The 12,156-nt window shown below is 39.5% G+C and overlaps 1 long non-coding RNA gene across 6 annotated transcripts; it reads right to left on the bottom strand.

Annotated features, from left to right (window-relative positions):
- Positions 1 to 8,363: 8,363 nt before the first annotated feature.
- On the bottom strand, positions 8,364 to 11,809 carry LOC130733095 (uncharacterized). Of its 6 annotated transcripts, none has more exons than XR_009017326.1 (8): positions 11,582 to 11,809; positions 11,398 to 11,509; positions 11,119 to 11,208; positions 10,615 to 10,712; positions 10,416 to 10,491; positions 10,092 to 10,234; positions 9,942 to 9,989; positions 8,364 to 9,236 (listed from the first exon to the last, which is right to left on the bottom strand). It is a non-coding gene; the product is annotated as an uncharacterized LOC130733095 (long non-coding RNA). The 6 variants fall into 6 exon arrangements; XR_009017325.1 differs by having other exon boundaries at positions 8,364 to 9,264; XR_009017328.1 differs by having other exon boundaries at positions 8,364 to 9,989; positions 11,119 to 11,205; positions 11,398 to 11,476.
- Between the last annotated feature and the right edge of the window lie 347 nt (positions 11,810 to 12,156).

Here is a 12,156-nt window from a genome sequence, read left to right on the forward strand (position 1 = left end):
TCAAGCTACTCCAGTCCACCCGTTAAGGTGATTTCTTCCTTCTTAGAATGAAGGCAATCCACTAATCAGGTAAGAGTTACAACTGCACTTGAAACCTACAAGTGACTAACAATTACACTGACTTAGCTCACACTAAGATTCACTCTCTTAGTCTTCTCTAGGATCCGATCAGCCTTGATCTCCTAAAGGAACTAAACAAACTGTTTATCAAAGAATTGTTTACAAGAGATTTGCTTCTAAAAAGCTAATAGTAAACTCAATGAATTTTCAGATGAAAGAAAGCTTAGAAGAGTTTAAGTTTGTCTTGCGCGTATATGAATGCTTCTAGCCGTTTCTTTCAGTCTTCAGCCTCTTTATATACTCCAAGGATTAGGGTTGAGCGTTGCATGGGAAATGCTACCGTTGGAGGGCAGTTCTGGAAAATCCAGCTTCTGCTGTGTCTGAGACTGTTAGGTAGGTCGTCAGGAAGGTACAGTTGCTTTTGTACTTGGATAGCGACTTGACCTTTAAACCTAGGAGACTTCTGATCAGGGGAATGCTTCATATTGGAACTTGTGAAGCCGGTTGATCAGAGTCAGAGGGAAAGCCCAGATCCTCTGACCATTGTTTCTTCTGGTTCTGAGCTCAGAGGGAAGAACATGGTCTTCAGAGTATCTTGCTTCTGGACAACAGAATTTCACTAATCAGCTTCTAGATCTTCAGAGTCTTCTACACCATCAGAATATCTGAGCCTTCAGTGTTTCTTGGTTATCAGACTTTCTGGATCTTCAGAACTTCTAGTGACTGAGTCCACATCAGAGTTTGTATAACTTCAGAACCTCTGAAGCTTTTCCACTGTTCATACTGAACATGGTGAATGCGAAAGCGTTGCTTGGGTTGCTCTTTATACACAGTGCTTCTGATTTGTGTGAGATTGAGTTGAGGTCAGAGCCTGTAAATAGCACACTCAGAAGAACACGTTAGAGTACCACAATTGTTCATATCAAAAGGTTAACTTGTAATCATCAAAACATAGAGTTGTACTACTAGATCAAAACTTGATCTTACAAGAACCTCTGGGGTAACTAACAAGAGAGGACCCAGAAAGTGGGTACCTAAGGACAAGATTATCTATGTTGCAGATATCCTTGATAACTCCACTGAAACACCAATCATGGTATCTGGACAGTGGATGCTCGCGTCACATGACGGGAGAAAGGCGTATGTTTCGAGAGCTGAAACTTAAGCCTGGAGGCGAAGTTGGCTTTGGAGGAAATGAAAAGGGTAAAATTGTTGGTACTGGTACTATTTGTGTAGATAGTAGTCCATGCATTGATAATGTGTTATTGGTAGACGGCTTAACACATAACTTATTGTCTATAAGTCAATTAGCTGACAAGGGTTATGATGTTATATTCAATCAAAAGTCCTGCCGGGCTGTAAGTCAAATCGATGGCTCTGTTCTGTTTAACAGCAAGAGGAAGAACAACATTTATAAGATCAGATTATCTGAGTTGGAGGCTCAGAATGTGAAGTGCCTTCTGTCTGTTAATGAAGAGCAGTGGGTATGGCATAGACGGTTAGGGCATGCTAGTATGAGAAAGATTTCTCAGCTGAGCAAGCTAAACCTTGTCAGGGGCTTACCCAATCTGAAGTTCGCTTCAGACGCTCTTTGTGAAGCATGTCAGAAAGGCAAATTCACAAAAGTCCCTTTCAAGGCAAAGAATGTTGTCTCAACCTCAAGGCCGTTAGAACTTCTGCATATCGACCTTTTTGGACCAGTGAAAACTGAGTCTATAGGTGGCAAGAGATATGGGATGGTTATCGTTGATGACTATAGCCGCTGGACATGGGTAAAGTTTCTAACCCGCAAGGATGAGTCTCATGCTGTGTTCTCTACCTTCATTTCTCAAGTGCAAAACGAGAAGGCTTGTAGGATTGTGCGTGTCAGAAGTGACCATGGTGGAGAGTTTGAGAATGACAAGTTTGAGAGTCTGTTTGATTCCTATGGAATTGCACATGATTTCTCTTGTCCCAGAACTCCTCAACAAAATGGTGTTGTTGAGAGGAAGAACAGAACTCTTCAAGAGATGGCTAGAACCATGCTCCAAGAAACTGGCATGGCTAAGCACTTTTGGGCAGAGGCAGTAAATACAACATGTTACATTCAGAACAGAATCTCTGTGAGACCAATTCTGAATAAGACTCCTTATGAATTGTGGAAGAACATAAAACCCAACATTTCTTATTTTCATCCTTTTGGCTGTGTTTGTTATGTTCTCAATACTAAGGATAGATTGCATAAATTTGATGCTAAGTCTTCTAAATGTCTATTACTTGGTTATTCTGAGAGATCTAAAGGTTTTAGATTTTATAATACTGATGCTAAGACTATTGAAGAATCTATTCATGTTAGATTTGACGATAAGCTTGACTCTGACCAGTCAAAGCTAGTTGAAAAGTTTGCAGATTTAAGCATTAATGTTTCTGACAAAGGCAAAGCTCCAGAGGAAGTTGAGCCAGAGGAAGATGAACCAGAGGAAGAAGCTGGTCCCTCTAACTCACAAACTCTGAAGAAGAGCAGAATCACTGCAGCTCACCCTAAGGAATTGATTTTGGGCAACAAAGACGAACCAGTCAGAAACAGATCTGCCTTCAGACCCTCTGAAGAGACCTTGCTCAGTCTGAAAGGATTGGTGTCCTTAATTGAACCCAAGTCCATAGATGAAGCTCTTCAGGACAAGGATTGGATTCTGGCCATGGAAGAAGAATTGAATCAATTCTCCAAGAACGATGTTTGGAGCTTAGTGAAGAAGCCTGAGAGTGTCCATGTTATTGGAACGAAATGGGTATTCAGAAACAAGCTGAATGAGAAAGGAGATGTAGTCAGAAACAAGGCAAGGCTAGTTGCTCAAGGCTACAGCCAGCAGGAAGGAATAGACTACACTGAAACATTTGCTCCAGTAGCAAGACTGGAGGCAATCAGACTGTTGATCTCTTTTTCAGTAAATCACAACATAGTTTTACATCAGATGGACGTGAAGAGTGCCTTCCTAAATGGTTATATTTCAGAGGAAGTCTATGTTCATCAACCCCCAGGTTTTGAAGATGAGAAGAAACCAGACCATGTGTTCAAATTGAAGAAATCACTCTACGGTCTGAAGCAAGCTCCCAGAGCATGGTATGAGAGACTTAGCTCATTCCTTCTGGAGAATGAGTTTGTAAGGGGTAAAGTAGATACAACTCTTTTTTGCAAGACTTATAAAGATGATATCTTAATTGTGCAAATTTATGTTGATGATATTATATTTGGTTCTGCTAATCAATCTCTATGCAAAGAATTTTCTGAGATGATGCAGGCTGAATTTGAGATGAGTATGATGGGAGAATTAAAGTACTTTCTGGGAATACAAGTTGATCAAACACCAGAAGGAACATATATCCATCAGAGCAAGTACACTAAAGAACTTCTGAAGAAGTTCAATATGCTGGAATCTACAGTGGCCAAGACTCCAATGCATCCTACGTGCATTCTGGAGAAAGAAGATAAAAGTGGTAAAGTATGTCAGAAGCTCTATCGTGGCATGATAGGTTCACTTCTATACTTAACTGCATCTAGGCCAGACATACTATTTAGTGTTCATTTATGTGCTCGTTTCCAATCAGATCCAAGGGAAACCCACTTAACTGCTGTTAAGAGGATCCTAAGGTATCTGAAAGGCACCACTAACCTTGGCTTGATGTATAAGAAAACATCAGAGTATAAGCTTTCAGGTTATTGTGATGCTGATTATGCTGGAGATAGAACAGAGAGAAAAAGTACTTCTGGAAATTGTCAATTTCTGGGAAGCAATCTAGTCTCATGGGCAAGCAAGAGGCAATCAACCATTGCACTATCAACTGCAGAGGCAGAATATATCTCAGCAGCAATATGCAGCACTCAGATGCTCTGGATGAAACATCAGCTGGAGGATTATCAGATCCTTGAGAGCAATATCCCAATCTATTGTGATAACACTGCTGCAATCTCATTGAGTAAGAATCCTATCTTGCATTCAAGGGCAAAGCACATTGAGGTAAAGTATCACTTTATTAGAGATTATGTACAGAAGGGCGTACTTCTTCTGAAGTTTGTTGATACTGACCATCAATGGGCAGATATCTTTACAAAGCCCTTAGCAGAGGATAGATTCAATTTTATTCTGAAAAATCTGAACATGGACTTTTGTCCAGAGTGAAGATGGATCAGAACCTCTGACTATGATACTTCTTGATCAGAAGATGTCTAGTCCAGAAGGTAACTCAATCAGAGTGTGTGTACCCACTGGTAATGACTCTGAAGCTGAGACAGCAACACGTGTGTCAGTACTTCTGATGCATAGTTCCTTGTGCCCGTGTGACAGTCTGTTATGATTGCGTGTAGATGTGCTTCTCTCCTGTGTGTGATTTGTGTATTTACTGTTACTATCTATCTTTAATTTTCAACCGTTGATCTTAAATTGCTTTTTGAATCAACAACGGTTATTTGTCAAAACCCACTATACACACACGATCTCTTTCACTTCCGGTCTTTACTCTCTCTCTCTCTGCTATTTCAAAACCGCTTATCCTCGTTTTCTCTCTCGATCTCTCTTCATCTTTCAACCTTCATCTTCTACCTCAAACCTTCAACCGCTTCAAAAATGGTGAGTCAAACCAGAAGAGCTACTGCAGATGCAACCCAGTTCCCTCACATGGTAGTTGGTCTAGCAACGGGTCAAAGGGGCCCTGAGAATCCGACACAAGATCAAGGTCAAGCTCAAGAGCAGATTATTCCAATTGCAGAACGGGGCTGTGCCGTTCACTGCGTATATGCTCCTGAGGAACTTCAAGTCCTGGCAGAATGGAGATTCAACCTCGACAACCTGGCTACAAATGGGTATGATCTTCGTCCTGAAGTCCAAGTTCAAGGTTGGGGAAATTACTTCAACAGACTTCGAGGACCGGTGTATGATAAACTGGTCAAGGAATTCTGGAAGCACGCCGACTGCGATGATACTCAGGTGGTATCTCACATTCTTGGAAGAAAGATCATCATCACAGAGAAGTCCTTCGTGAACTTGCTGGGTGCAGAAACTGCTTTTGGGTATCGTTTCCAATTCACGGAATCGAAGCTGAAACCCAAGACGAAGGATGAGATCAACAAGGCCCTGTACACCAATTACAAACCAGGCAAGACGAATTACAAGGTGATGGACCTTCATCCCAAGCTCAGGATCTGGCACAAAATTTTGCTCCACTGCATAAACCAGAGACCAAAGGGCAGTTCCCCAGACTACATCAACTTCAACCAGAAGGCGATGCTGTTCTTCATCCAAGACAAGAAGAAGATTTGTCTTCCCTACTTCCTGTTCTCCTACTTGAAGGAGTGTATCCGAAAGTCTCGTACCACTGCCTCCATCAAGTCAGCGATCAAGTATATTCCCTTCGGGAGACTTTTGTCTGATCTCTTCATTGAGAGTGGCCTCATTCAAGATCTGATAAATGCTGGATGCACAGAGGATCTGATCACCATTGTCAGTGATGTCTTCACTGCAAATTCTCTAAAGAAGATATGCCTAATCAAGAATAAGATTGCTCCTTCCCATGAAGACACATCTTCTGAGATCAGAAGTAGAAGGATGCCTCTGAATGACTACCCTCTGTGGACACAGGCAGACAATCCTGACGCCATTAGGTGCTATGTTGAAGACCTAAGGGCTCAAGGATTCGAAATTGATCTCGATGATTTCTTCAGCAGACTGCCGCCAGCTCCAGAGTTTCCTTCTCCTCCCAAGAAGAAAATTCAGAGGAAGATGATCCTAGAAGAATCTTCTGAGGAATCAGATGTCCCTCTGATCAAAAAGAAGAAGGCTGGTCAATCCAAGAGAAAGCAAGATGAAACCAGCAAGCCCGATGATGGTGATGATGGTGATGATGGTGATAATGAGGATGGTCCTCCTAAGAAGAAGAAGAAGCAGGTCAGAATTGTGGTGAAGCCTACTCGGGTGGAACCAGCTGCTGAAGTGATCAGACGGATTGAAACTCCTGCCAGAGTGACAAGATCATCAGCACATTCAAGTAAGTCTGCAATTGCTTCTGATGATGATTTGAACTTATTTGATGCACTTCCCATTTCAGCCCTGCTCAAACAATCTTCAAATCCCCTCACTCCTATTCCTGAATCCCAACCAGCTGCACAAACCACCTCTCCACCACATTCCCCAAGGTCTTCATTTTTTCAACCTTCTCCTACTGAAGCACCTCTCTGGAATTTGCTCCAGAACCAACCCTCTAGGTCAGAAGAACCAACCTCTCCCATTACCATTCCATACAACCCATTAACTTCTGAACCCATCATTCTTGAACAACCAGAGCCTATCCAAACAGAACCTAGACCCAGAACCTCTGATCACTCTGTCCCAAGAGCATCAGAACGTCGGGCTCTCAGACCCACGGATACAGACTCTTCCACAGCCCTTACACCTGTATCCTTCCCAACCAATGTTGCTGACTCTTCTCCCTCCAATAACTCTGAATCCATTAGAAAATTCATGGAGGTCAGAAAAGAAAAGGTGTCTACTTTAGAAGAGTATTATCTCACTTGTCCAAGCCCTAGGAGATATCCTGGCCCTAGACCTGAACGTCTAGTTGACCCAAATTAACCTATCTTGGCCAATCCTTTACATGAGGCAGACACCCCAAGCTTTTTGCTTATGACAAAAATGGGGAGTAAACCCAGTTTTTGATGTGTAAGATGTGTTAGTGTGATTTATTTTTTTTCTCTTTTGGAGAATTTAAGAGTTCCACCTTCATGACCATAGATGTGTCACTGGGCAAATACAAGGAATACATTTCACTTCTTCTGAAGTGATTCCAAGTTGACTCTGATACCCAAGACTCTGATACCTTGTCCGTGACTCTGATTACTTATGCGCTCTGATTACTCGATTTTCATCTATGTCATAAGTTTTTCACTCTGAACTCTTATATCATTTAGCTCTGAATCTAGACTTTACTAACGTTTTCATCAAGTATTAGATTCAGGGGGAGCTAAGCTCAGAATCAAGCAGTGACTTGAATTCAGAATGAGCAAGATAAACTATTCACATCAGGATAAGTCTTATTCTATATCTCTAAACTCTGAGTGAATTTAATTTAATGTTTAAGAATTGTTATCAAAAATCTTAGTTTTGTCATCATCAAAAAGGGGGAGATTGTAAGATCAAGTTTTGATCTAGTAGTACAACTCTATGTTTTGATGATTACAAGTTAACCTTTTGATATGAACAATTGTGGTACTCTAACGTGTTCTTCTGAGTGTGCTATTTACAGGCTTTGACCTCAACTCAATCTCACACAAATCAGAAGCACTGTGTATAAAGAGCAACCCAAGCAACGCTTTCGCATTCACCATGTTCAGTATGAACAGTGGAAAAGCTTCAGAAGTTCTGAAGTTATACAAAATCTGATGTGGACTCAGTCACTAGAAGTTCTGAAGATCCAGAAAGTCTGATAACCAAGAAACACTGAAGACTCAGATATTCTGATGGTGTAGAAGACTCTGAAGATCTAGAAGCTGATTAGTGAAATTCTGTTGTCCAGAAGCAAGATACTCTGAAGACCATGTTCTTCCCTCTGAGTTCAGAATCAGAAGAAACAATGGTCAGAGGATCTGGGATTTCCCTCTGACTCTGATCAACCGGCTTCACATGTTCCAATATGAAGCATTCCCCTGATCAGAAGTCTCCTAGGTTTAAAGGTCAAGTCGCTATCCAAGTATAAAAGCAACTGTACCTTCCTGACGACCTACCTAACAGTCTCAGACACAGCAGAAGCTGGATTTTCCAGAACTGCCCTCCAACGGTAGCATTTCCCATGCAACGCTCAACCCTAATCCTTGGAGTATATAAAGAGGCTGAAGACTGAAAGAAACGGCTAGAAGCATTCATATACGCGCAAGACAAACTTAAACTCTTCTAAGCTTTCTTTCATCTGAAAATTCATTGAGTTTACTATTAGCTTTTTAGAAGCAAATCTCTTGTAAACAATTCTTTGATAAACAGTTTGTTTAGTTCCTTTAGGAGATCAAGGCTGATCGGATCCTAGAGAAGACTAAGAGAGTGAATCTTGGTGTGAGCTAAGTCAGTGTAATTGTTAGTCACTTGTAGGTTTTGAAGGTATGAAAAACGGTAGAAAGGGGGGGTTTGAATAACGTTTTCAGTATAAAACTTCCACCTTAAAGATTTTGACAAATCTTTCGAGAACTTAAGTGCTAAAGATAAGAGATAGAAAAGCACACAAGGATTTTATCCTGGTTCACTTGATAAATCACTCAAGCTACTCCAGTCCACCCGTTAAGGTGATTTCTTCCTTCTTAGAATGAAGGCAATCCACTAATCAGGTAAGAGTTACAACTGCACTTGAAACCTACAAGTGACTAACAATTACACTGACTTAGCTCACACTAAGATTCACTCTCTTAGTCTTCTCTAGGATCCGATCAGCCTTGATCTCCTAAAGGAACTAAACAAACTGTTTATCAAAGAATTGTTTACAAGAGATTTGCTTCTAAAAAGCTAATAGTAAACTCAATGAATTTTCAGATGAAAGAAAGCTTAGAAGAATTTAAGTTTGTCTTGCGCGTATGTGAATGCTTCTAGCCGTTTCTTTCAGTCTTCAGCCTCTTTATATACTCCAAGGATTAGGGTTGAGCGTTGCATGGGAAATGCTACCGTTGGAGGGCAGTTCTGGAAAATCCAGCTTCTGCTGTGTCTGAGACTGTTAGGTAGGTCGTCAGGAAGGTACAGTTGATTTTGTACTTGGATAGCGACTTGACCTTTAAACCTAGAAGACTTCTGATCAGGGGAATGCTTCATATTGGAACTTGTGAAGCCGGTTGATCAGAGTCAGAGGGAAAGCTCAGATCCTCTGACCATTGTTTCTTCTGATTCTGAACTCAGAGGGAAGAACATGGCCTTCAAAGTTTCTTGCTTCCGGACTTCAGAGTTTCCACTATTCAGCTTCTGCAACTTCAGAGTCTTCTACACCATCAGAACATCTGAACCTTCAGTGTTTCTTGGTTATCAGAACTTCTGGATCTTCAGAGCTTCTAGTGACTGAGTCCACATCAGAGTTTGTATAACTTCAGAACTTCTGAAGCTTTTCCACTGTTCATACTGAACATGGTGAATGCGAAAGCGTTGCTTGGGTCACTCTTTAAGCACAGTGCTTCTGATCTGTGTGAGATTGAGTTGAGGTCAGAGCCTGTAAATAGCACACTCAGAAAAACACGTTAGAGTACCACAATTGTTCATATCAAAAGGTTAACTTGTAATCATCAAAACATAGAGTTGTACTACTAGATCAAAACTTGATCTTACAGGTTTCAAGTGCAGTTGTAACTCTTACCTGATTAGCGGATTGCCTTCATTCTAAGAAGGAAGAAATCACCTTAACGGGTGGACTGGAGTAGCTTGAGTGATTTATCAAGTGAACCAGGATAAAATCCTTGTGTGTTTTTCTATCTCTTATCTTTAGCACTTAAGTTCTCGAAAGATTTGTCAAAATCTTTAAGGTGGAAGTTTTATACTGAAAACGTTATTCAAACCCCCCCTTTCTACCGTTTTTCATACCTTCATCAATATATTACCATTTTCCCTAAAACGGTTTCTATAGCATTAAACCTCTCATTTATTACAAAAGGACAATCAAAAGCGCAAAGAGTGCATTCTAGACCAAAAAAACCATGTCTAGTTTTTTTTGTGGTACAAAAACCATGTCTATATTAGTATCAAAGTCATCTTTTAAAAAAAGCCATCTAAAAAATCCAAAATCACAATGACAATCAACCCAAAAAATATACCAAAATATAGAACAGAGAAAGAAAACTTACAAATGTAAAAATTTGTAAAACCACAAAACAGAAGGCAGGATTTACTCACCAGGTTTGGAAACTGGTGGAAAAACGGAGCTCATCATTCATTCAAACTCTGACCAAGTGTATAAGATAGAGATTTCAGAAATGGCAAAATGCTTAGTTAATTCTGAGAAAGAAACGAAGAAATGGTAGAGGAGATTGGGAAAAACATAACCTGAATTGTAAAATGAAAAATAAGTGGTGGTGAAATGATATTGGCGAACTGAACAGGCAAAAAATGGCGAAAATCGTTTGGTTCTTAGTTCTAACTGCCGGTGTCGAAGAAAGGGACTGTGAAGATTCTGCCTGAAAACGAACCTGTAGAAGAAATGCCTTTAAATAAATAACCTGAATTAAAAATCAATATACATGATTGGTCAGCGGCAAGGCTAATCAAATTGAAAAGGTTTGATCAAATATTTATAAATCACTTAACCATAGAATGTCCCAGATTGCAAAATCAAATATGAAACATCATACATAAGAAAAGATGACTTACCTTATTCTTGAGAAAAATGCACCCTTTGTCTGACTAAACTATGTTAAAAAGGTCCAATTTAATATAGCTTCATTTCCTATAACATGTAAGGATACATTACAGGCATGTTTTCTTCTTGCTAGAAGTAAAAAGGAAGTTAACTATAAAAAACACCTTAAAAAACTGAAAAGAAAAACAAAAGAAGAAAGCAACGTAGCACCTCTTCAAAGCACGGAGACAGTTACTTCCTCAACAATCCATACACCGAAGGCTCACTATCATCTTCTTCATCACCAACCCTCAATTCCACCTCCAACCCTTGAAAATATAATTAATAAACATTAATCCAAGATCATAAATATTATGTTTTCATAACTATGTACATGGGAAGTCAAGATTATAAAACCCATGGGGTTTTTGTCAGATATCAGAACACAAAAGTAAAATTTTCAAATAGGCAAGTAAGAGTGGAAGTGGATTCTTCTTAAAATTAGAAGACAACTTTTGAGAAGTTGATCGGTGAAAGTGTTCATATGCAAAGGGAATTGTTATTAAAAGAGAAGCCATATTTCAATAGAGTGTATAAATTCTTCTCCATATTAGAGATTGACAATTAGAGACAAACAACACAAAAGAAGGAAGTTTAAGAACAATAGCACAAAAAAATTAAAACACAGAACCCATGGAGTTTATGCCATAATATCAAATTTAAGTGCAAGATTACCATCTCAAATTGATTCCTGGAGTTGTTGTCTCAAAGATGAGGACCACGTATATGTATAGCTGCCCCTCCTAACACAAATTGAATAGGCTACTGCAACAAAAGAAAACTGATGATGAACCATCTAAATCAATGATAATATGAAGTCACGTTAAATCCCGACCAACAATGAAAAGAGGGAGAAAAAGGAACAACACAAACTCTGGACATAATAATATCCAACTGGGTTCCTATTAATCATAACATCATGGTTTTTAGGCTCTTATTTTACACACTACATACCTCAATACACATGTTAACCGTGAGCAGTCCCTCATCACATACATGTCTTTCTCTCTTTTCTGAAAAGACACTTCCTTCACTGGCCAAAACAAAGCAGCGTGGTGTAATCTTACTATAACCACATGAAGAAGGATCAGATCAACATCAATTGGGGAAGAGGGATGGCAAAGGTTTTGTAGCTTACCACAAAGTTCCTCAAATTCGATAGCTCAGAAGCAGAACTGCGAAACGACGTTGGAGACGGCAAGGAAAACAAACGTTAGAGTGGCTCCAACATAGAAACGCATGTGCCTCTCTCTCAAATTGGTCTCACACCATCACTGTCTCGCCCTCTCTGTCAATTTCGAAACCCTAGAGAGAAACGACGCAGAGAAGGAGAAAAGGAAGAGAAGAAGAACGTCAGAAAGGAGCGTTTCAGATGGGAATGGAATGGAAGAGTGAAACTGATATAATTAAAAACCCAAATGCTTGTTTTATTTTAATCTAACGCCTGAGATTCAATCTAAGTAAAATAAATTGCATTTTTACTAAAATAACCATGCCCATCTTTCATAGTTTTTGGAATTAATTGTTGAACGACTTATTTGCCCTCAAGGCTGTAGAAACTTTGCTTTTATATATATTATAGATAGATAGATAGATAGATTATAGATATATAGATAGATAGATTATAGATTATAGATTATAGATAGATTATAGATTATAGATTATAGATTATAGATTATAGATTATAGATTATAGATTATAGATTATAGATTA

Source organism: Lotus japonicus, chromosome 1 (genome assembly GCF_012489685.1).
Source record: "Lotus japonicus ecotype B-129 chromosome 1, LjGifu_v1.2".
In the NCBI taxonomy this organism is placed as follows: Eukaryota; Viridiplantae; Streptophyta; class Magnoliopsida; order Fabales; family Fabaceae; genus Lotus; species Lotus japonicus.